This window comes from Cucurbita maxima, unplaced genomic scaffold (assembly GCF_002738345.1).
Source record: "Cucurbita maxima cultivar Rimu unplaced genomic scaffold, Cmax_1.0 Cma_Scf00007, whole genome shotgun sequence".
NCBI classification, from domain to species: Eukaryota; Viridiplantae; Streptophyta; class Magnoliopsida; order Cucurbitales; family Cucurbitaceae; genus Cucurbita; species Cucurbita maxima.
The window spans coordinates 6,309,646-6,334,188 of record NW_019272023.1 but is presented as its reverse complement, the minus strand read 5'-3'; the positions used below and the strand labels follow the sequence as shown (position 1 = coordinate 6,334,188).

At 41.2% G+C, this 24,543-nt stretch overlaps 1 non-coding gene across 1 annotated transcript; it reads left to right on the top strand.

The window, feature by feature from the left end:
- Positions 1–12,619: 12,619 nt before the first annotated feature.
- TRNAK-UUU lies at positions 12,620–12,692 on the top strand. Its single transcript has one exon. It is a non-coding gene; the product is annotated as a tRNA-Lys (tRNA).
- The last annotated feature ends 11,851 nt before the right edge of the window (positions 12,693–24,543 follow it).

Sequence of the window (24,543 nt, the reverse complement as noted above, 5' to 3'; positions counted from 1 at the left end):
TACTTTCTTGGCATGGAGGTATCTCGCTCTACCTCTGAACTTCGCCTAACCCAAACAAAGTATACTCAAAAATGGAATTCTTATCTCGTCGAGACTGCCCTGCGCTACACCCGACAACTCATCAAGCAATTTTTTTGCGCTTTCATTTCAGTGATGAGGTCCCAAAGAGGGAAGTAGGGCTCCTATTGACTAAAGGTGGATTCTTCACTTTCCTTTAGAATGAAACTATTCAGCCCCTACTCTTAAAAAGGCAGGCTTCCCTAACGACCGACACTCTACCTCGGGCTTTTGTTCTTGGTCGGAATCTCATTTCCTGGAGCGCTAAGAAGCAGCCCCTGCCTCACCTCTTCAATATCTATAAAAAAGTCTTTCCCCTTTGATTGAATAATAATAAAGTCAAGTCAAGCTTTTTGAAGCAAGCTGCTAGAACGCTCCCGCGCTTTACTAATAACAAAGTCAAGGCTCTGATCATCGAGAGTAGTTTCAGATACAAAAAAGAAAGAAAATATCAACATTTGTCTTCTGATTTTCTATTTTCCAACCGCAATTGCACATTCCCTCGGCCTCTGATTACAGTCGAAGTGCCATTGCCCATATATGAACCTAGTTCTTCAATCATATCTGTACCAAATTCTTCCTTTCGGAAGAAAATCTGATGCGAGGACCCGATCCACCAACTATCTTGAAATGTTGGCAAACAGGGCCAACGTAGTGACCAAGACTACCTTTTTTTGATCATCATTGCTTTTTGTTTCCCTTTACCCAGCACTCAAAACTCAAGTGACCTTTCTTCTTGCAGGACCAACACTCTATCTATGTTTTTCAGGTCCTTCTCATTCTTATTCTTTGTTTTGAAACATATTCTTTTGCGCAACATTAGTCTTTTCAAACTGCTGTTCAAATCTCTTTTCAGCCGGAGCCTAAAGAAAATGGGAGGATCAATCATAGAACAAGGAGGAGGTTCACAGGAGAGAGTGGTTGTCAAAGACTCAAATGACTGAAGCGGACTTCTCGGTCACTGATCACTGTTTTGTATAGGGTTGACTCTCCTATAAATTCTTTGAGAATCTTCTTCATCTTGTCTAAGTGCTGATACACGCTCGTCCCCTCAAGCATCTTGCTTGGAAAAAATCGTTGCTGAAGAAAATGTTTACCATTGTCACTGACTCATACATTCCCCTAAAGAGGTACGAGGGAGTCTCCCATCTTTCTCATGTGGACTCAATGTCTCCAACTGAAACGAGTACCTTATCCTTGACCACCATTAGCACAGCTTCGAAGAACTTTTTGTTTCTTGTCTACAACTATCGATGCTGTTCATATGCTTTCTTTTGTTGTTTGGCTACAACAACATCACTCACTTGATTGAAGAAGCCATTAGCGCTAGATCTGCGTCTGTTTTCTGAAGAATGAAAAAAAAAAGGATCCTGTTCTTTGAGAAGCAACTGCATTCTCATCTTCCCAACATATACATTTAGACGTTCCATTCCATTTTGCGATCCTTGACAATCGTATGCGTTAATGCAGTAATCATATCAACAACTATAGATCCAGAAGATTGTATCGCTACCATATCTGCATAACCTGGACTCTCATACCAGATGATAACCATCTTTAGCTGAAAGAAAGAACAAATTGATAGGAATGTGCAGAGCTGAGATCTGTTGTTGTTGAGTGGCAGTAAATGAGAAAGAGAGTTTGATTTGATTCAAAAAACGGTATCTATATTGATAGAAATATCTAAAGTGTTTCAAATATAAAAATAGAAAAACTCTTTGAGATCACTCTACTCTCTCTCGACAACGGATTTCTTGTGTGTATCCTACTCTCATCTCAAAACCCAACCTCAGAAAAACAGCATGCTTTCCCTGAATTTGTTTGTGCCCTGCAGATGGAGTCCTTTTAAAAGACCGAATCCCCCAAGGGGCGTGTCTAACTACCTCATGGATAGCATCCACAAGACAATTAGCCTAGAAATGGATGCATCCTTTTGCTATCTCTCACGAACCCCTAGAAAATTGGAAAGTCACAAATCGCCCTCTACAATTTCTAATGGGAAATGGTGCTAAAGCAGAACCCGTGACTACGAAAAATGACTGCTCAATCAAGACTTGAGTCACCTTGGAGTAAGTCAAGCCACATACTCAACAACGTCTCCCTCCGTCTGAACTATGAAATCGAAACACAAATGAATAACTTCAAAGACTGGATCTGCAGATCTACGTGTATTACAAAATGCGGGTTTTCTTCAATCAGGTTCTCAAGGAACTTCAAAAGACCAAACGATTGAGTCCCAAACTCTTTCTAGCGGAACCTTCCGAGTTTTGAGAGAAAAACCACGAATTTAGCGAGATTTAGAAAATGTTTCAAAGCGGCGAAACCTTGAGATACATTTCACTTGTCTTTTACGAGTCTGGGACCTTACGACTACTCGACGCAAGTCCTTATCTCGATAAAATCCCCTTAAAGTCTCCTCGACTATTCTGAAATAAAAAAAAAAAGCCATCCAATGACCTCTATCCAATGACCTCTCATGGATTGAGTTACATAGTGCCACCCAGGTTTGGAACCCACTTTTGAGAAGTGAATGTGTAGCATGCATCATAACCTAATTGGTCGGAGGTCCAAGGGGTCCATAGAAGAAAAATAAGATATTCTTTTTCCTTTGTAAGAGAGAAAGAGTCGAAACAAAGGGTACGCTCTAACGAAGATTTTCTCGGGGCTGTTCACTTTCATTTGGTCGCCTGGTATCTTGAATGAAACCTCTTTGCTTGTGGGGGCAGGAGTGGAAACGTCTGAGAGAGCGCTTGGCGAAAGAATTGTGTGGCGCGGTGAAAGGTTGAACGTTGGGGTTTCCGGCCCCCTCCCCTGGTCTTCACCTAATTGTCGAAGAGGTGAGTTGAGTATCCATTATCTCGTGCCTTTGCTTGTTCCTGTTCTTCTATTCGGGATGGGGCAGCCCACATACATGAAGAGAAGAAGAGAGGGGGGTGGTTCCTTGATATTAAGGCGTCAAGGCGGTCGAAGAAAAGAAGATCACAAGTGGTAGCAACCGATGCTTTGGTCATTCACCTTCCTTGCTGCCAGTCTATGCTTGCTCTCATGTTGGAAAAAGTTGGGGTTTCGGCTGGTCTTACCTACTATTGGATTTGAACCAATGACTCTTGCCGTATGAAAGCGATACTCTAACTGCTGAGTCAAGTAGGTCAAGCTGAGTAAAGTCAGAGAAAATAGACCCCTACAAGATAAGAGAAAGCTGCACAACCATAGTTCCCCTTACTATACTATACCCAGAGTTCCTCTTACTATACAAAGGGGAGCAGAGCGCTAAGAAAGAGATAGAAAGCATTATCACTATACCAAAATTCAGCTGCGGCTAGCACGCTAAGATCAACCACTTGGAGCACGTGAAGCCTTTCTTTCTCGGTCGTCTGTCTTTCTCATTGTGGATTCCGATTCATGCGGTCGTTCTCCGCTGCATTCGTCTTTTCACTCCCCACTCTCCACTATAACAAAATGTTTCCACTATATCTTAGGAATCGTCAAAGGAAGGCGGGTCCAAGTAGGCAAAAATGAACTAATTGGGCATACTACAATGGATCAGTTCATTCAACAAGATCCGTTCGGATCGGACCAGGATGAATTGGATTGGTCTGACCTCTCGCTCAGATGTCAGACTCTCCCGCTGCCGACAGATGTCCCATGCCACCTTTCGTGAACAGCTCCGAAAATGAATGAATTATGATATAGCGCTGAATAAGCAACAGCTCTATTCCCGACTCGAAATCTATTAAGGACTTGTTGGGAGAGAAAAGAGGGAGCCCTATACCATACATCCTGCTGCCTCAAGACGACTGCACGTTACATCATAACAACATGACAAAATGAAGGCGAAAACAAAGGCCCCTGACTCGAGAACAAAGCAAGGGATTGAGCAGCGTGAAAGCCACGAGAATACACCTAACTCTTTCATTTTCATTTCCAAATCGAAAGTCAGGGCGTTAGCACTTTAGAAAGATTGCAGGGCATTGAGGCTTGACTAAGAATCTCGAAATGGCTTTTGAAGCTTACTCTACTACAGCGGACTGTTAGGTTAGCAGGGTGCCCTGGTTTGGGGGCTTGAAGGACTTACGCCATGACAAGGGGTATCAGAGCCAAAGGTTCGGCCAAGCCATGGTTGGTGGGAAAAAAACCGTAGGCTAGTGTCCTCGAAGAGGCTGGGAGCAGACTCGTAATCGTGTGGACGCCTTGTTACACAACAAACAGAAGGGACAGATTTCGAGCGAGCGGGTTGCTTCTCAGGAGAAAGATGCGCTGGTTAGGTGGACCAAAAGACATAAAGAAGGTGGAGCGTGAAGTGCAATTAGATCCATTTTGATGACGAGTTTCAGGAAGAATGGAGGGGGAGGGTTCTGGTTGTGGTCCGACATGTTGATGAGCGTCAAGAAAATAGGCTACAACCTAAGCCAAAATGGCCAAGACTGAGGGGAGGGCAGAACAGGCAGCTAGCCTGCTAGATTGAATGAAAGTACTTAGCCAGGGGCAGTCGAGACTAGGCAAAGAAAGAAAGGGCAAGGGCCTAAAGTCTCGAAAAGGCAAGGACTCCAAGAAGAAGCCAAGCCTGAGGCCAAGAAAAGCGAGCTCAAGATCAGGAGCCAAAGAAGCGGACCGAGAAGAAAGAAGGAAGGTTGAATCTGCTCCAAGCCCTAAAACAAAATGGAAAGAGTTCCTTAAATTGGATTAATCTCGTCCAACTGGAAATGATAACAAAATGCATAGGTCATTAGAAGGAGTTCCAATAAGTAGATAAACATTAGAAGGAGTTCCAATAAGAGAATAAATAGAGTATACCACCTTACTCCTGTATGATTGAGGGAGAAAGCAAATGGAAGAACCCGCGGATATGAGAAAAACTCAATCAAATTCATTGTTAGCCAAGGCGTGGTAAAGACAAGATAGACTTTTACCAGACGTGCTCGAAATCTGTTTCGATCTAGGTAAAGCTGCTGGGTGGGATTACCTTACTCATTCCCTTCTGTAGGTCTGTTTGCTCTAGAACCGATATGAACTGACCTGAACTTTACATTAAAGAAAAGATAGAAAAGAGAATTGAAAGACGAAAGCAAGACAACAAGACAAGATGAATTAGAATGATCCTGTAAAGACCATGAATTCTCAAATTCTATCTTCTGTCTATTTTTAGGGATATTTTTTAGGTCAAAGAGTTCTTTCGGCCCTTATTCAAGACTGAAGGGAGACTCAAGCAAGACAATATTCATTCTCCTTTACTGTGTTTGAATCAATAGGGGAAGGTTCTTCTCATCAAGCCAGCCGGCCGAGGGGAAGGGGCGGGAGCCCGAGCAAGCCAGCCCTCGTTCAAGACTAATTTCACTCTTTAGGACCATTAATTATCAAATTCTATTCTCTCTCTATTTTTTGGGATATTTTTAAGGTATTTGAGGTATTTTTGGCCATTTTCCCCTATTTTTGGGGCTAAAAGAGTTATTTTCTCAGATTTCCCTCTTTTTCGTGTAAAGACCATTAATCAAAAAACTCTATCTTCTGTCTATTTTTTTTTTTTTTTTTTTGATAAAATGCTATCCTCTGTCTATTTTTAGGGCCATTTTCGCCAATTTTCCATGTATTTTCGTTCAAAATAGGCTAAATGGGACTGATTTCACTATTTTTACTGTAAATACCATTAATTCAATTTTTCTATCTTCAGTCTATTTTTTTTTTATAAAATCGATGCTTTACCCTAATTTTTTTGGCTATTTTGGGCTATAGTTAATTAACTATTAAGTCAAGACGAAACTCAAGATTCTAGAGAGTGAACTCCGGAACCTTTCGAAAAGAGAGAGATGAATGAGACTAAACCTATCCTCTTCTCCTCTCACTACTTACTCATTCAGCTTTTCATACCTTGCCTTCTTTCACTCCTGAACCTTGGGTGCCTGAACTATACTATTCTTTCACTTGGTAAAGCATATGAAATTCATTCATTCTCTTCTTTTGTTCGTTATTCTTGAACGGATCTTTCTCCTCGAGCTCGAGCTACTTACTCATGAACCTCGTAAACTATCACTCTTTGACTCTCTCTCCTTCTTTCACCTATTTATTTTGGAACTGATCTTGATCCTTTCTTTCTTTTTCTCGACTGTAAGAAACAAGCAAGAATTTTCCTATTTATTCAAACACTCGGGAAAGCTGCTAATGTACTCTCCCAAACCTATTGATTCTTGAACGAGGTAAACTGGATGGAGGATGATCCAAACACTCTTTGACTCTCAGATGAATGAGACAGATTTCACTATTTGACTCTATTCCATATTTTTAAGGTCATTGAATGAGGGAGGGTTGAACTAAACTGGGTAAGTAAGCTGGCTGAGAATTAGGTCAAGCTCCTTTGACTCTATTATTCCCTGACCTTTCAGTTCGAGTTTGTTATACGAAGAAGGTAAAGTCGAAAGAAGAATGAGAGTTTACAAGAAGGAAAGATGAAACCAACTATAAGGGAGAGGAAATCAAAGACAAAGACTCCTCCTATAAAGACCATTTATGATTTAGTTGATGCTCCATATAACTGTAAAGTTTCGTAAGAGCTTTTTCACTAACAGCTGCTACTTCAAATAATTCTTTTGATGCTCCATATAACTATAAAGTTTCGTAAGAGCTTTTTCACTAACAGCTGCATAGGAAATTCATTCTTTTGATGCTCCATATAACTGTCAAGTTTCGTCAGAGCTTTTTCACTAACAACAGCTGCTGAAATAAATTCAATTTACGTTTTCCCAAGATTTTGGGCTATTTTTGGCTAGAGGTAATTAATTAATAAGGAAAGAGATCGAAAACCTGAACCAGAACCGATATTACCTGACTTACACCTATACTTGACCTACACCTATTTCTTCTTTCACCTATTCCGTAAACTCCTTCTGACCGAACTAGATTGAACGAGGTAAACTCAATCACTTGAAGAACTGTAAACAAAGCCGAAACAAGAATGAGATGAAACTTTAAACCTTTGACTGATTGAACTGTATGTAAGAAAAGAAGAAGAAAGATGAGTGAGACTAAAGAAGAAAAGACGAAAGATTAATGATCGTTTGTTTACAGTGAAATCCGGGAAGGAAAGACGAAACATGAATGAAATCCAGAACCTGATTGAACGAGTTTACAGTGAAAGAATAAAGGGAGACGAAAGAAAGACAAAGACTCCTACTTTGTTCACTCTTTTTCGTGTAAGGATCATTTATTAGAAAATCGATGCTTTCCCCTATTTTTTGGGCTATTTTAGACTGAGGTAATGTGAAATTAAAGGCAAGAGAGAGACTGAGATTGAACTCCTGAACCAGATTCAATGAATTTACGAGACTGTAAACACGAAAGATTCATTCTTGATCTTCTCCTTTGACTATTTATTTGAAATTAAAGGCAAGAGAGAGACTGAGACTGAACTCTTGAACCGGATTCAATGAATTTACGAGACTGTAAACACGATAGATTCATTCTTGATCTTCTCCTTTGACTATTTATTTTTTCACTGTAAAAAGATCAATACAATACTCTTTCTTATTCATTCTTGATCTTCTCCTTCACCTTCTTTCACTCCTGAACCTCTACAACTCTGTCTCATTCATTGCTTCGCTCCTTCATCGCCTGATACCATTCTGTCACCTTACCTTAATCAATCCATTCTTTTGTTGCAGTTGATGAAGAAGCTACATTCATTGTTGAAACTAGGTTGGAACGCCACGTGGCTCGAGATTCCGGGGTTGCCCAACTAGTTTTGATGAAATACAAGATGCTCCGATTTCAGGGAATCCCTAAAAAGCTCAGGTCGGTCAAGACTAGACTAAGAGTAGGTGTGGTTGCAACCAATCCAATAGTGCTTCTTATAGAGAAGTGTTTCAAGTCATTCGATTAAGGGCACTAGCTACCCTTTCTTTGTCTTGATTTGTAACGGGAGGCAGCGAGCGTAGTTTACGAAGCGGGAGTCATAGTTCCAATAGCGAAGGAATTAGAATGGCGGCCGCAAAGGATACGAAGCATTTAGGCTAATGGTACTACTAGTCAACTACACACCCGTAGACTCTTTCTGCACTGACTAAACTTGCTTTGTAGACAAGGCTCGTTCCTTCGCATGCTTCAGGCGAAGCCGGGGTCGGATTCCCTCTCCTTTCTTTATAGTCTCGCATATTCTCGGATTCTCTCTTCTTTATACTGTCGCCCAGGTAGGGAAAACTCTTAGATTCTCGATGTTTTATTGAGTTTTGATTCAAATCCCGACTCAACCCCTCACCCTGCCTGTACCACAACCACTCATTATCCCTTACCAACTACCTTCTGTCTACAATCTGGATAAAGTCTCTTGTAATTAAGAAAAAGGATACCGAGAAGAGAGAAAGGAAAAGGGAAGGACAAAATGGATGCTTTTCTCAAGGCAATCAGAATAAAATGTGGACGAATAGCTTAGCAAAGTCCCTGTCCATCTGGAGGTGCACCCCTTTCCATTTATAAGGATATCGAAAGGGGTAAAGAGACAAGAAAATGGAGAACTCCCAAATCAAAGTCATTGGATTTGTTCGTACCATTCTGTCATCGATCACTGTTGGGTCGGTTGGTGAGTCACCCCCCAAAAAGCATCGATCAAGGTCAAGCATATATGGTTTATGCTATGCCCTGCATCGTGTAAGTCTTTCTTTATTGAGCTTTCTTCACTTCAGCGCCATGCGCTTTGCTTCGTTAACTATTTATAGAAGAGAGAGACCATTGTCTTGAGAGTGAAAAGCAAGCGATAGAAAGTCTCGTCCGTCGCGCGTTCGCGCGAACTACTATCAAATGGTGATCTATTGATCTCATTAGTGAAAGAAGGACCAACGACGATCCTATCCTAAAGGAGAAGGAAGAGTAAGAGAAGTCTTCTTTGAAGATCTAGTAAGAAATCAGACAATTATGCCATTCGGAATCCGTATTCTACAGAGGGAAAGCCTGTTACGAGTAAGTGGATAGGAAAGATCTCCAGAGATTCTGATCTCATTCCATTTCAGTGGCTCGACTAGTAACCAATGGTGCAAACTAAAAAATCCCTGGTTTCCCAGTAGAACCCCATTTCGACCAAGTTGTTGCGAAACCGGCAAAAATCAACGGTTTTTCGCACAGCTTGCTCATAGTGCAGGTCCCACTTGTATATTGTATTTGGCTGAAGAAGCATCGGACAAGTTGGAGTTATTACCTTCTTGGGACTCTATAGACCAAGATCTGCTTTCATTATATGGGCAATACCTCGACTTTAGTAGATCATATGGATGTAGAAAAAGCTTTGGATTTGAATGAATTGGAAACATCTCTTTTCCATTTCTATTTACCCAGTTCATATCTTTCTTTTGTGTGTTCCCGGGAGAAATTCTATCTCGGGATACCACCTAAATAACAGCAGAGGGTCAAATAGGTCGGGAAGAAAGAGTCTGAGGTCGGGTCAGACGACATACATCTTGGTTGGTTTCACCACCACTAAAGATTGGACATATATTCAATCTTTATTCGGTGGGAAAGAGTTTATTATTTCATTTCAATAGCTGCAAGACCAAAACAGGGTGCAAAAAAGCGAAAGCCCAAATTTGCACTTCCTCCTAGATACACAGCTTACATACCCCACTCAACATTCTTGTAAAACAATCGAATCTAGGGTCTGGAGGCAAATTAGCCATTCAATCTTGTAAACTAATCGAGAGCGCAATTGGAAAAAGAGAGATGAACGGGGAGGAATAACCAATCGATGAAAGAACATGAAACCATTCTGTTTCAATAGAGGTACGAGAAAGGGTTGGGGGCAATGAAGTAGGTGAAGTGGTTGGATTTTGCGAGCTGTTCCAACCACGGCTGGATGTAATTCCAAGAGCCGAACGAGAATGAATACCACACATCAGAGTCAAGACCAGGCTCCCTAATAGAATATTTAACCGATCCATTCCGGATCGAACGAATTGGTACGAAAGTTTGAACATGGGAAAACCAAAGAAAACACAACTGATTTGAATAACCCGGTGACCTACCAATTGTAGAAGTAGGATCTTTGGCAAGCAATAAGCACCTAAATTATACAATTCGAGTGTACCATCTTCTTTCTCATTTTGAGGAAAGGGCGCGGGAGGAAAAGAAAAGAACGGAGGGATCTGAATCGAACCTAAATGGGAATGACATGAAAAGTCTTTTTCAAAACCTAGCATTAAGGGCGTTACGACGATATACGAGAGGAATGGAGAAAAACTCGTGATTGATGTGGAGGGGAAGATCCGTTTATGATATAGTGCAAGAAAGATTCGTCTCATTTCCTGACTTCTTCGTTCTTTCAAATTTATTCACTTCAAGGCTGGTTCTGAACGCCGTGTAACATCATCTTCAACCAACCTTCACTGCCTTGTCTTATCCCGCCCTTTTGGTGCGTCCACTAAAGAATTGATTCTACACTAAATAGCTGCAACTATACGCTTACTAAAAGACTGACTTAGGTTAGCAGCGTGAAACTAAGAAAGAGAGATGTGCCTAAAGCGACATGCAAGCAAACAGTGCATGCTAAGAGAAAAGGGGAGAGATGTTCGAAATTACTATCACAATCAAGCCGCCCCCTACCCTATCTCTCGAACTCTAAAAGGGCCCGTCACTTCGTTCGTACCTTCTTGGCTTAGGCTTCCAACTGAACTGACTGTATGGCCTTGTGTCGCTAGTAGAAGCTAAGCACTTGAAAAGTGCGCTAAGAAAGGTTGCTTCTTTCTGTCGGCCTTTTTGTGCAAGGGTCCACCAGTAGTGTAGGAGAGGGTTACTGTAGAAGAGTCTTCCCATTTTTACGTAAGCTTTTTATTACCAGTCAAGTAGTACAACAGCAGTATCTCATCTTATAGCGCGGCGGGTCGCCTTTTGAATGAAATAGAAGAAACTCTTATCGAGATAAAAACGAGAGAGTTGGAGTAGGTTAGTTAGTCCTCACTAACCTAAGCGATTTCGATCACCTAGCAGGCCCTTGATTTGGTAGGTAACATCGCCAAACCGTATCATCAGATTTGACTACGAAGGAAGGCACTCCAAGTGAGAGGGCACCGTTTTGTGCAACGAGAATTGGCCCTCTATCATCGAGCAAGGAAAGAGACCCCTTCCTTTTTGGGGGATCAAGTTCCCGGCCCGAGACGCGTTTGTTGACAAAACCGCCGTAGGAATGGAGACCTTTCCCTCGAGCGGAGGCAAACTGATCAACGAGAAAGAGGCCCTACTCATGCCTCTCTCACATCAAGCGACCCCCACCACTACGTAGTGATTATATCAATCATGTACGGGGGCCCTCTATCATGAAAAAATCAAGCCATTTGCACCAGGCGCACTGCGCTTTCCCTTGCCCAGATGTTCTTCTCAGTCTTGGAAAGGTGACTCGCCGAAGACAGAAGCCCTTTAACATGTTTACGAAGACCTCTTAGAGAAAGGGGGTTCGACTAGTAGAGGGGAGTACTTTGGCTCCCCAGAAGAAAAAGAGCCCTGCTGGACGACCAATCCCATTGATCATATAACATGGAGGGAACGTGTCACATTAAAGGTGAACGATCAAAGATGTCCTCTAATTACCACGATGAGGCTGGTACCCCTTTGATTTTAGTAGACTAAGCTATGAATATGAATGAAGAAATGAATGCCAGGCTCTTTCTTTCACTGCTAACCCCAATCAGTTTCAACATGCTGATACTTGCTCTTTCGTTGAGCCTCGAGCTTCTGGTCCTCCTTTTAGTGTGGGTTCCATTGGATGAATCTGTCAAGTCAAGGTCAACGTACGTAGTAGCAAGGATGGTGCATCACCTATTTCTCGTTCTTGCTCGGGAGCCAAAACGAAAACGCCTGCTACCTACTATACTGAACCTTCGACCAGGTATTCTACCCTTCTCGAATCGGAACCAACCACCCCACTCTAATAATAGGAGAAAGGAAAACGCTCGAACAGTTGAGCGGCCAACAACTTCCGTACACAGAGATAGATTCATTCTTAGTACCTGGTCCAACTTCACAAGCCTTCGCTGGTTGGGCAGAAGTCTTCTTTGGTAAGACAGAATTTGACAAAGAAAAGAGAGTGCTTGACCGAAACAATGATCAACAAAGACCCTAATTACATATAGCTCCTCCCCTTCCCTGATTTAAGGCTTTAAGAATCGGATGGCAGCTAGAAAGAAAGATGACTCACCTTATCGTAGATGGTGTCAGTGAGAGCCACTTTAGTATCCCCCGTTGACCTTCTTTTGTGGATAGAATCTTCAATGAGTAGAAAGAAGCGACCTAACTAATAAAGGTGCTTGTTGTGTAAGGCCGGCTTTCGAGCCCAAGCCCCTTGTTTGTATAGGTTGGGTGCTTGAGCGCATCTTTCTCATATGGAGGGAGAAAGGCTTTCCTTGAGTTTGAAATCAATAAAGGGTTAGCGAGCCCGTTTTCTTGCGGGAGTGCTAACGTGCACCCTTACGTTGTCTTCACTTGCTCTGCAGTACGAGCCTCATAGGGAGCCGCGCCCCTTGAATATGTTGAGAAGAAGAGGGGCCGCCCTCTTTTCTTTTCTGCAACAATCCTCCCACCTATTTTTTTTTTTTTGGGGTGTATAGCTTAGTTGGTAGAACATTGGGCTTTTAACCTAATAGTCGCAGGTTCAAGTCCTGCTTTACCCATACCTACCTTACACGAGACTCTTTTTAAGGATGCGTAGTAGTGTTCAAAGATCACTCTTTGGCCTTTAGATTCACTTCACTATTTGGGCGAGATCATAGCAGATGAATAGTTGTTAGAGTAGAGAGGCACCGAAGGTGATAGGAAAAAGCAAATCTTCATCCTATCCCTTTGTCCTCAAGCTCGAACTCATAATAGTTTACGGGAAAGACGGTCGATCATGTAGTTAAAACCAGTATTTACAGAACTTTCACCTTTCGGATGTAAATAACCAACCCTTATCCTCAATGGTATACTCCTTCTCCCTATTCTGTTAGAGTTTTGCCCGAATTCTGTTAATCTTTTTCCCCAAAATCCTCATCCTGAACTGCAGAACCCCAACCATACTTTGGTCGAAACCTAACCAGATGGATAGATAGATTACTTAACCGAAACCTGATCGGGAGAGAGAGAAAAAGAAAAGACTATCTTGTTCCATCGCTTTCTCCAGCAATCGGCTCTTGGTGAAAACGGAAATCCTGGTTGGTGCAAACTGAGATCTTGAAGCTAAGGCTAAGGCCCTTCCTAAAGCGGGGACATAGTTTCTTGTTCAAATCCAAAGTCTTCAGTCTCCTCCCGGGCTAAGGCTGTAGTTCCAAATCTGGAATCTTAAACAATTCAACTTAATATAGCATAATAGATAATCTGATTCAGCTTCAAAGAAGAAAGAAAGGGGCGGGGCATCTTTTGCTTTTCTTTTGGGTTGCGAGTGCATGTGTCCACCATGGTCAGGGCTTTTACAGGTACCTTGTACGTAGTTAAGGTTCAGCTTTGTTTGGTCTTGCTTGATTCTAGACTAGACTAGAAATAACCCTATGACTGACCTAGCTCAAATTTGATGTTGATTCGGGCAGAGCGGGATAAAAGGTTTAGTTCAGGAGACAAATGAGATAGATGTTCGGAATAAACTGGATATGCTGCTGAGGGAAATACTGCTGTGAGAGAGGGCGGTATAAAATGAATTGAGTGATTCTCACCTAAGACTGAAAAGCGTTACGGTTGGGATTCTTTAGAGGGAAGCAAGCGCGCAAAGCTAAGAACAAAACAATACCCGTCCACTTTTTCATCGACTTTTGGAAAAAAGGAAGATTTCAGCTACGTTCGAAAAATAGGGTCAACAAAGAAAGAAAATCGTCGAAGGTATACATAATAGGCAGGGAAGGAAGCACCATAAGCTACAAGCTCCTCATCAACCGCCTTGGTTTGAGGGTTCTTCCTTCGAGTCAGGTCCACTCCTTTCATAAAACAAGGTCAAAATGACCGGCTTAAAGAGCCGTCTTTGAGCGGTACTTCTCCTGTCGACTCATAGAAACTCGAACCAATCCATTTTCTTCCACTCTGAAGCATGTGATCGGCACTGATGCTGCTGCAACGGCCATCAACGGCAACAAGTGGCGTCATCGGATTCAGACTTATGCTTTAGGTGATTCGGGAGCAGATGTGTCTCTATCTTTGGATTTTGAGTTGGATACTGACTTCATATTCTGCAGATTCCCAGTGTTGCATATGCGTCTGTCGATGCGTCTTCGTATTCGTCTTTAGCTGAGACTGATCTTTCTCTAGCTTCTTCTGATTTGGCATCTTCAAGAGTTTTAGTTGAACAGGCGCACCCACTGAAGGAAGCCTTCCGACCTGTAAGAGGCCTATTCCCATGGTTCGGATTGGGAAAGAGCGAGCACCAATCCTCTCTCTCTTTTAACCCTCGAGAGAGCTATTGCCGGGAATAGCAGGACAAAGAATCTCCTTTTCATATCTTGTGAAAACCAGACTCTGGTCTTCGGCCTCCAACTATCTTTCTTTAGCTAAGGACAAGCCAAGCTAGAAGTTAGAATAGAATTGAATAAAGTAATGAATGGTCGAGATCGATATTGCCGAGCTAGTGCGGCTCGAGGAGAAGATAGGTAGCTCGACTCCTCGAGGAAAGGGGTAACAAAGGCTTGACTGAAAGGGAAAGGGTAGGGGTTGGAAAGAAAATGGGATTCTGGTTCAAGCGCTAGAAAGAGGAAAGAAAGGATTGTACACCATCAGGTATCTAGTTGCAGGGGGGACTGATTTCTGTAAGATCCGAGTAGATAAGTCAAGTTGCTCGAGGAGAAGAGGAGAGGGGCGATGAGACCAAGTTTACAGTGAAAGAAGGAGAGTCCATTCAATTAGAATAAGTTCAGCGAATGGAATTGTGAGACCATAAAAAAGAGGTTCAGGGGCGAAGCCACGAGACCATAAAGAAGAGGTTCAGGGGCGCTTTGTTTTCGTTTTCTTAACACCTCATTTCCCTTTTCCTGAAACACTAACAAAATTGTGGTTTCTTGAAGAATGTTAACTTCTATAATCCATAGAATAAAACAGCATCTTGGGTGAAGCAAAGAGCGGTTCGGTCAGAAGCATCTACCTTGCACTCAATCCAATAAGCAAGCACATAAGCAAGACGAATCGAATCTCTTTCTCTTTCAGTATTCAAAAATTAGGTAGGCAATCAAGGCTAAAGCACATACATATAGAGAGGAGCAAAAGACACATGTGCCAGTTAGATAAGAATTTTCAGGATCCGCCGGTGGTATTTGATTGATCTCGTGCGGTACAAATGACTTTCAGAAATTCTACCCCGAAGAATATATTCTAGTAACTTCGAACTTTATTGAATCAACTGTCTTGAATGCAAGCAAAGCCCCTTTTGAAAAAGAACTAGAAATGGGTATTAAACAAAGGACATAGTGGGATAGGTAAAACCTTATTTTTCGAGTGAAAGGCCTTATGTTATAAGGGTCAACCTCCTAACCAAGGGAAACTAAGTGCCAAACTCTCCTCTATAATAAGGGTGGGGTATCCGAATCGACCTCCAACACTGATTCTGGATATCATGATCTTGGATCCAGGTCCAGGTACTTTTTCTGATTCTGATTCTCTTGGGTACGATACCGAAGCTAAGTACGTCAGCTGATTATTCCACTAAGTCAGTAAAGCCGGAAAAGCCTTGCTCTATAGGAGCTTGGGGTGAGACCCTTCTATTAAGGAGAGTTTAGTTTGGCAGATCGACTTATAGTTGCTTCGGATTTAGCATTTTTTGGGGATCAGAAAGAGAAAGGGTAAGACGACTCTCCTCTTTCAGTCTTTCCTGCCATGAAGAACTTGATTTTTCGAATAGGAAGGGAATGAGGGCCGAACGAAGAAAGCATCTGTCTTCTTTTCCTTTTCTTTGTTTTGGTAATCACAGGAGTTGCTCAGGTCCTGGAAAGCGTGAGCAAGTTCTCTTCTCTCGCTCTCGGTACAAACTTGGGACACCAAACAACCCTACTCTATCCTGCTGACACGAGGGAAGTGGAGTAAGCAGGGAAGCGCGCAAGAGCTATAGCTAGTCTCCTAGTTCTATTATAAGTGCGAGATTAAAAAGATATAGAATATATAAGTCCCCGCCTTGTACTGTAGAAGTAAGCTCACCAAAAAGGAGTAGTGAGGAATGAATTCCAATGGGAAAAAGAAATGAAGGAAGGTTCTTTTAAGCCGCTGACAAACCGGCTAATCCAGTATACCCAGCGTAGTAAGCTAATCCTGTAAGCAGATTTTGAGTTAGTAATCCAACCCTAAAACTAGGTTCTCTTCCTTAGTCTTATATCTGTAAGCAATAAATAAAGAAAAGATAGAACAAGGATGGTATAGGAATCCCCTCTCTAACGATCTAGCCTCTAAGCTAGTAATGAGTCAGCCAATGGGATAGAAAATCTCATAAGTCAGGTAATAGAGTAAGCCGGGTTTTCTCTTTTTGAAAGTCCCAGTAAAGGCAAGCAGAACAAGACTTTGTTGAAGCACCATACTAACATACTCTCCCTTGGGTGTGCATGCTACCTGCATAGCTGAAGATTAGGTCGGATACGAGTGAAAAAAAGCATGTAAAAGTTGCTTGACTCACTTGAGGCGGTGTAATTGCCGGAATCGTCTCAGAACATCCATTATTAGAAGTGGACATCCCTTGTCTCTTCACGAAGGGGGATTGGAAACTAAGCTCTCCAAAGAAAGAGGCCCTGTACGAGAAAGAGTTAGAAATCTAAATGGGCCAACCATATCCTCCACGTAAGACCGAAAGAGTGAAGCCAAGCTATATATATATATATGTATATCTTACCCTCTTTACCTATTGTAATCCGAACGTACATGGTTTACATCATCCCCGGTTTCCCAGTTCTAGTAGCCCTCTCTTCATTCGTAACATAACCCCATGGATTTTTGAAGCACTCCACCACAAATAAGACCTAATCTTTTTTCTGACTTTCATGATGTGAAAGTGAAACTCGCCCTGTGGTCTTCATTTTCTAAGGAACTCTCTCAATCACAACTCAAGCAGTGAACAAAATTCCAGGCCTCATCATCATCCTTTATATGTGAAGAGATGTTATAGAACTTTTTGAAGCTAGAAGTCGTACATTGTTTACCCGAGAATAAGTTCATTCCATTTCTAGAGAAATGTAGCCTTAACCTAAGGCAGAATGATATGAGTGAGTTAAGGAACTTCTTTAAAACTGACTATTGCTATTGGTAACAAATAGTCTTTAAGCCCTGACTCCACTTATCTCTCTAGATGCTACATTACCGGTCTTAGGACTTTTTTGACAAAAGCGGGTAACTGGTAAAAGAAGAAGATGTTCTGTTTTCAAAAATCCAACTGACATAGTGGCAAGATCATGACTATTTAAGCCAATGAGATTATTATTTTAGACACTATTCTATTCATAGTTGTTGATCTATAGGGTAATTAGCCTAAACATGGCATGTCTGACTGATTGACAGAAGTAAGTATGCAAGTTTGGGACTTTCGAATAAGAACTTCTTTGTCAACTACCAGTTGTACGGATTGGATTCGCCAGCTGCTCAGATTTTCTCGGTCTTCAATTAGCTACCATCAAAGCCTCCTTAGCTTTTGCAGTGCTTTGAAGCAGTCATATTGAAATATAGGCTTGTGAGATCGATCTCCCACACTGACTCTTGCTCTAGCACTATAACTAGCACGCTGACTCGAGCTTATTTAGGATTCCCTGACCCTTTATTTAGATTCTTCCGTAGTCAAAGCCTTGAAGGAGTTGTCTCCCCAATCTGACTCTGGAATCAAAACCTTGATTATTACATGCATCTCGATATTTGATGAAGAGTGGGTGCTGGCCTTTTCATATTGAATCACAGCCATTTCCCTCTTTCTTGGGGATCAAACTCCAGGGAACAAGCTTAAACACTGATGCAAGCTGTCAATCATTAGATTGTTCTTTTGGTTTGATAAAGGTCGGAGCCCTTAATAAGCAAGAAGCCAATCTTGTAATTCTTGAGGATGATTCTTTGAAGCAATAATTCCATAAGCAAGTACATGACACTGACTTTCAAGCTCCGAAGAAGACTGAAACTGACCCCACTTTCATTGACTAGTAAGTGATAGCTATCAGGTTCGCAGAATGACCGAGGAAACCAAATCCACTCTCGTGACATGATCGAAGTTCGATCCACCACTTTGAGGAAAGAGATGAGACGCTCTACTACTCGTCTTTACACATACGAGAAATCACTCAAGATAAGAGGTGTCGACAACGTGAGCTTGACTGCCTAGCTTTCGGCCTTCTTTCTTGATCCAACTTCATTACTCTGATCGACCTACTTAATTCTCGTGCTTGGCTTAGGATATCCTCCTTTCTTCAAAGATTTCTACTCAAGTGAGGAAAGGTGCAAACCTTCACAACCTTTTTTTTTTTTTTTTTTGTTTTTTTTGCCCAAATGAGAGGTATGCGGAGAGAGTCCTGAATTTTCTTTCTCTTACCTTTTCCGACATAATTCGAGGCTATTGGTTCCGTTCTTTTCTCTCTCTCTACCTCTAATTTTTTACCTAACTTAACAATCTTTTATGCCCGGCCATACCAACATGGGAAACCTAGCTTCCCTCCCTTTGAACTGCATTTCTCAGATCAGCTCCCTAAGTCACTAGAAAGAGAGTGAAAGGCCCACTACTTCTTCATTCATGGCCTATTTTTGTATGGATCTCCCTTTCGTATTCATTCGACCTGAGGCAAAAAAAAAAAGAGAAGTCATACAAAGAAAGGTTCTTTCATGCAATGCATAACGGGGGCGAGCCTCCTATGGATTCCTCCAACTCAATGAATGAGGGGAGGAGTATGAGTAAGGAAGGCTTTCTATATGAAGATGAAAAGAAAAAGGGTCAAACCATACCATATCTTACTGAATAATCTGACTGAATGAGGAAGAGCTCATTATGTGGTCTCACTTGACTTTACCACCATTTGAAATGTGCGAAACTTCAATTGGTGGAAGCCAGTCTATGAAGATTCTCCCTTTTCTGACGTGCAATTCCCCTCTTTTGGTAAGCATCAAGTATCTCAACAAATTCTCTAAGCTTATCCTGTAGCTTATACGTCGTTTGAAAGCAGCTTTAAGGATCCAACGAATAGATAAGGTTTGTTGACGATCCCTGGCTACAATCCCAGGTACATAATAAATAGTACCTGCTACTCCTACTTTTTCAACTTCGCATATGGGCTTTATATTGTCTACAGCGTCAACCATCAGTTTGATTACATCGCGTTCAGTTTGAGCTGGGCGATGAAAAGTTTGATAAACAATAGCACGAATTCTCATTCTTTTACCTTCTTTCATGCGAAAGTTGACCAACTTCTTGATCAATTGTTTTTGCTCACCATCCAAGACCCCCATATAGCTGAGAATTTCCGAGCAATTGGAAGCCGTTTTCGATGACGAGGCCGAGAAATTGATATTATGCAATCGTCATTGTCCATCTTTATCAGCCAACTCCCCTCTTTCCATCTTTCTTTTAAGAGTTTACCACTCAGAATAGAATAGCTTATTTCACTTTTTTTAGGGTCTCGCTCCCGGGGTTCAAGAGTATACACTCTCCTGTCATACGGCTCCGTCCCGGCATCAAGACCTCCCTTTTCCTTTGACCAACGGGTCCTCGAACCAAGCGGTCTGGCCTTCACCTACATTCACCCTCTGTTTGTTGGAAATAGTTGTTGGAACTAGTTTTCCAATTCCATCCAGAACTGGGAGTTCTCATTTTCAATGGAGGCTTGTTTACGAGCGAGGAATTTCAGATCCCTACCCGTTCCACCAAAAAAAAGTATATCTATTGCGCGACTCACATCCTCTGCTCGTGCACCAGAATCTTTCTAGTCCTCACGAGTTGGTCTCTCTTTTCTCATTTTGACCTTGTGGTCAAACTCCCCCAGGCTTCGCTCTATGGCATGAAACTCTCTCGAGGTCATGAGATCGAGCTCCTCCTCCTCCCTTTTCTCTTTCTTTCTTCTTTTTCAAGTGAATCCCAGAGAAGGTCCTATGGGTATGATTGAACAACCTCTGAAGGAGAAGGGAATGCCTGCGTTTGTTGTTGATATGGGTCAAGAGGTAGAGGTACCGGTCACCCAAATTCTCGAGTTTGAATAGGGTCGGGGTTCATCATATTGAAAAGTGGCATGGCTTCGGTTTCAATGAAAATAGAAAGAATAGAACCTACTATCCACCCACGCCAGATCCCCTAAACAACCTACATACAAAGATGAGAGTTGTTGAAGAGCCTTTTTAATGGCTTATACCCCAAAGTATGACACGCACTAGATGTAATGGAACGAGGGCATAGGTTGCCTTCGGAGCTTCTCTTTACGAAAATGTTCTTTGACCCTGAGGGGCTTTATTGTGGAGGGTCTGCCGTTCTTAACCGGGAAAAGAGTAGGACTTGAAAAGAGGATGGGAGAGAGGGGAACTCAAACAAATAATAGAAGAGAGGAAAGAGCCTGAAAAAAACTGTACTGTGTTGTTTCTATAAACAAATTGTGTGAATTTTGTTAGCGGCAGCTATCCTGCATGAGACTTTTTCTTCACTATAATTTTGCCTCCGTTTTTTACTCCGTTTTTTACAGCAGCATTCCTTTCAAAACACAAAAGTCAGAGTTTGTGCTCATTGACCCCCCTTTTTGTTGTTTGAAGTCAATGAATTCCTTTCTTATCTTATCGCAATTTCAGTTGAAAATGCTTTTAGCGCGTATTCAGACTTCCAAAGTTTAGGAGGTTTTCGGTTTCGCCTTTCCCCTCGGGCTTTATCGTCTTATGTAGTTTCAGATACAACTTGTACTTTTTCATGTACGAATTCCGTAGAAAAGCTAGTACCTCATTAACATTGCAACAACACGAAAAGAAAGCGAGATACTGGAATACGAGGGGAAGGAGTGAAGCAGACTGATAGTTTACGAGGTTCAGGAGAGAAGCCTATTTACCGAGTTCAAGAAGGGAAGGTAATATCGTAAAAGGGTCAGGATCAAGAAGAAATAGGAAAAGGTTGATTCTTCTTTTCTTACAGGTACGAGTAAATGAATGAATGAAATCCGGTTCACTCTCAGTCTCTCTCTTTCCTTTAACATTACCCCAGTGGAAAATAGCCCAAAAAATAGACAGAGGATAGCTCAAATTAATGGACCTAAAGAGTGAAAGAAGGAGAATGCATCTTTCTTTCGGCTCCCTATTTATTCAAACACTGTCAAGTTGTCTCATTCATCTTGTCTTCGTCTTCTTCCTTTGACTATTTATTCAAACACTGTCAAGTCTAATTCTTCATGAGTTTCTTCTTTTCAAACTAATGACCTCTAAAATGGCTCGAAAAATAGGGTAAAACATCGATTTAATAATCAATGGTCCTTACACGAAAAAATAGGGATTTTATCCCAAAAAATAGGGTAAAACATCAATTTTCTAAGAAATGGTCTTTACAGGATCAGTCTAATTCATCTTGTCTTGTTGTCTTGCTTGAGTCTCCCTTCTTTCCCTTCAAACACAGTTAAAGGATAGGAAAAGGTTGAAGGTTTCGACTTTCTCTTTCTCTTTTCTTTCCTCTCTGAAGGGAAGGTAATATCGGTTCCTCGGAGAATGAATCTTGTCTTGCTTTCTTGTTTACAGTTCAATTTGGTGAAGGAGAAAGAATCTTTCATTTGACTCTCCTCTCCTGTAAAGTGAAGGGAAGGGAATATCGTTCAAGAAGAATAGTCCATCCAGTTTACCCTCCCTATTCCATTAGGTTCGTGAAGTAGTTCAGTCTCATTCTAGCTTCTTACAGGTAGGAGAGTAAATGAGTGAAATCCAATCTGATCAGTCAGGTAATATCGGGGAAGGAGTGGAGCAACTCGACCGCGAGGGAGAGGAGCGGAGCAATGAGACCATAAAGAATAAGCTCATGAGCTTGACTTGATTCTCATCTTTCTTAATTACCTCTAGCCAAAAATAGCCAAAAAATAAACAGAGGATAGAATTTTCAAAGAAATGGTCTTTACAGGAAAAAGAGTTCAATCCGTCCCATTTAGCCGATTTTGAACGAAAATACCCAAAAAATAGACAAAGGATAGGAAAATATCCTAAAAAATAGACAGAGGATAGGATCATTCTTGTTTTTTGAGTCTTTACAGTCGAGTAAAAGAGTGAAAGAAGGTTAATCAGTCATAGTCCTATTCTGTCAAATGAATAAGTAAGAAGTCTTGATCTTTGACAGTGTTTGAGGTTGAATCGAGAGTTGAGTCTTGACTTCCTAATTACCTCAGTCAATTTGAATAAAAAAAAAAGGTATAGATAGACTTTTTAATCAAAAAAATAGACAGAGGATAGGATTTTTTTTTTTGTTTTTTGAGTGTTTACCGTCGAGTTCCATAGAGAAATCAGGGGAAATGGACTCTTTTATCCCAAAAAGGGTAAAGATAAACTTTTTAATAAAAAAAAATAGACAGAAGATAGACAAAATGAATTAATGGTCTTGGAAGGATCCGTCTAATTCATCGATAGTCTTTACTATTTCAATAGGGTAAAGCATCAATTTGAATCAAAAAAATTAGGTATAGATAGACTTTTTAATCCTCAAAATAGACAGAAGATAGACTTTTATCCCTAAAAATAAAAATAGACAGATGATAGAGTTTTTAATAAAAAAAAAATAAGGGAGAGATAGAATGAATTTATTTTTGGTCAGTCCGTCAGAGTTCTAGAAGGAAAAGGTGAAAGAAGGAGATCAGCAATGAATGAGACAGAGTTGCAGAGGTTCAGAGGTTCTGCAGAGAGTGAAGAAATAGGTTTCGGTGAAGGTGAAGTAGCTCATGAATTGACTCTCCTGCTTCGGATCATACATAATAGCTTTAAAGTGAAAGAAGGTCATATCAGTTCAGGTTCAGTAGCTAATTCATTTATTCAAAGACTGTAAACTCTCATTTCATTCATCTTTCGACTTTCCTCTCTCTTCAAACACTGTTCAGGATCATGAATCTTGCTTTCATCTCTCTGATTTCATGAATTGAAAGAAGAAATAGGTTCAGGATAATTCATGTTTCATTTTCTTCTTCTTCAGCCCTTCCTGTTTAGTCTCATTCTTCTTTTGTTTCATCTTGTCTTTCTTTCATGTCTTTCCTTTTCTTCTTTAACTGTAAACTCTCACTCTCTCATTAAGATTTCGTTCCGGTCAGGTAATAAAGTCAAAGGTTTCGTAGTCCTCAACCCGCAACAGATGTAGCAGTATTTATTCAATCACAATAGTTTGGGCTCCTAGAATATGGCGCCCTTGGGGCTCTTCCTCCCGATGAATTCCCGGAGGCGGCTGGGCTTAAGCCAAGACTCTTTTTTTTCTGTTTTCTTCTCTTAGTCTGGTGAATTGAATTTCTTCTTGGTACTCGTTGAAAAATCTAGTGCTTTACATCCGCTCCAAAAGCTCTATCAATGAATTCAAAAGAAAAAGGTGTCGATAGACAATAAACCAAGGAGCGAAAGCCACTCAGTTAATTGCTAAATCTCTAGTTCGTGAGAAGGATTTGCTGTGGTCAATCAATGCTTTAAAGAATTCCAAAATCTTTCTGTTCTTACTGCATATCCAAGAGTCCAATCTACTATGGAGATCTTTCTGTCTGATGCTGCAAAGTGAAATATTGAAAATCTAATTGGCTTCAATGAAGGTAAAATGCCAATGAAGTACTTGGGATTTCCAGCCTCTCAGTTAATGGTTGTTTTCCTCTACTCTAATTGAGAGAATCAAAGCTAGAGTATAGAGATGGACTGTAAAAGCACTATAATATGTTGTACAACCAGGGTGCCCTCCTTAGCATGAAAGTGTTTACATGAGTACTGTGTTCATACTGCCCATGCAGATTTTGATTTGAAGACAATTGAGAATAAGACAAAAGGTTCTTATGGTCAGGTCCTGATATGGTTCAAAGGGAATGTAGCTTGGCCCTTTACCTATTTATTTGAAATGAAAAGAAAGTGCTTCATTGGTGCAGCTATTTAGGATATACATAGAATGCTTCTAAAAAATTGGAGCATTTTGTTGGTGTATTAAACCCACCAAATAATGGTAGCTGGGTTTGTAGGAAAGTTTGACAGGTGTTGAGAGAGTTGGCTATAAGAGATATTATACATGATGTTGGCAATGGAACCAATACGTCTCTCTGGTATGACTCTTGGCTGCCTATCGGTTCTATAGTGGAAAGGTATGTATGGTGAGTAGATCATAGGGGAGTCTGGTCTTCCCAAAAATGTCAAAGTGAAAAAGTAGCAGACAGATTTTCTAATTAATAATTCCAGATGGTCCCCCATGTAGCTGCAAATCAAGATCGGAAAGAAATGGGGGAGTGTATCAGAGCCATAAGGCCCTTGAGCAGTGAGCAAGAAGATAGAGTTATATGGATGCGGGATCACCCTGTTTTCTCTAAAAGGCACCTTGAGGTTAATCAGACATAAACAAGCTACTATGCCTTGGTGTAAACCGGAGAGATTTTAAAGAAGGAACTCATT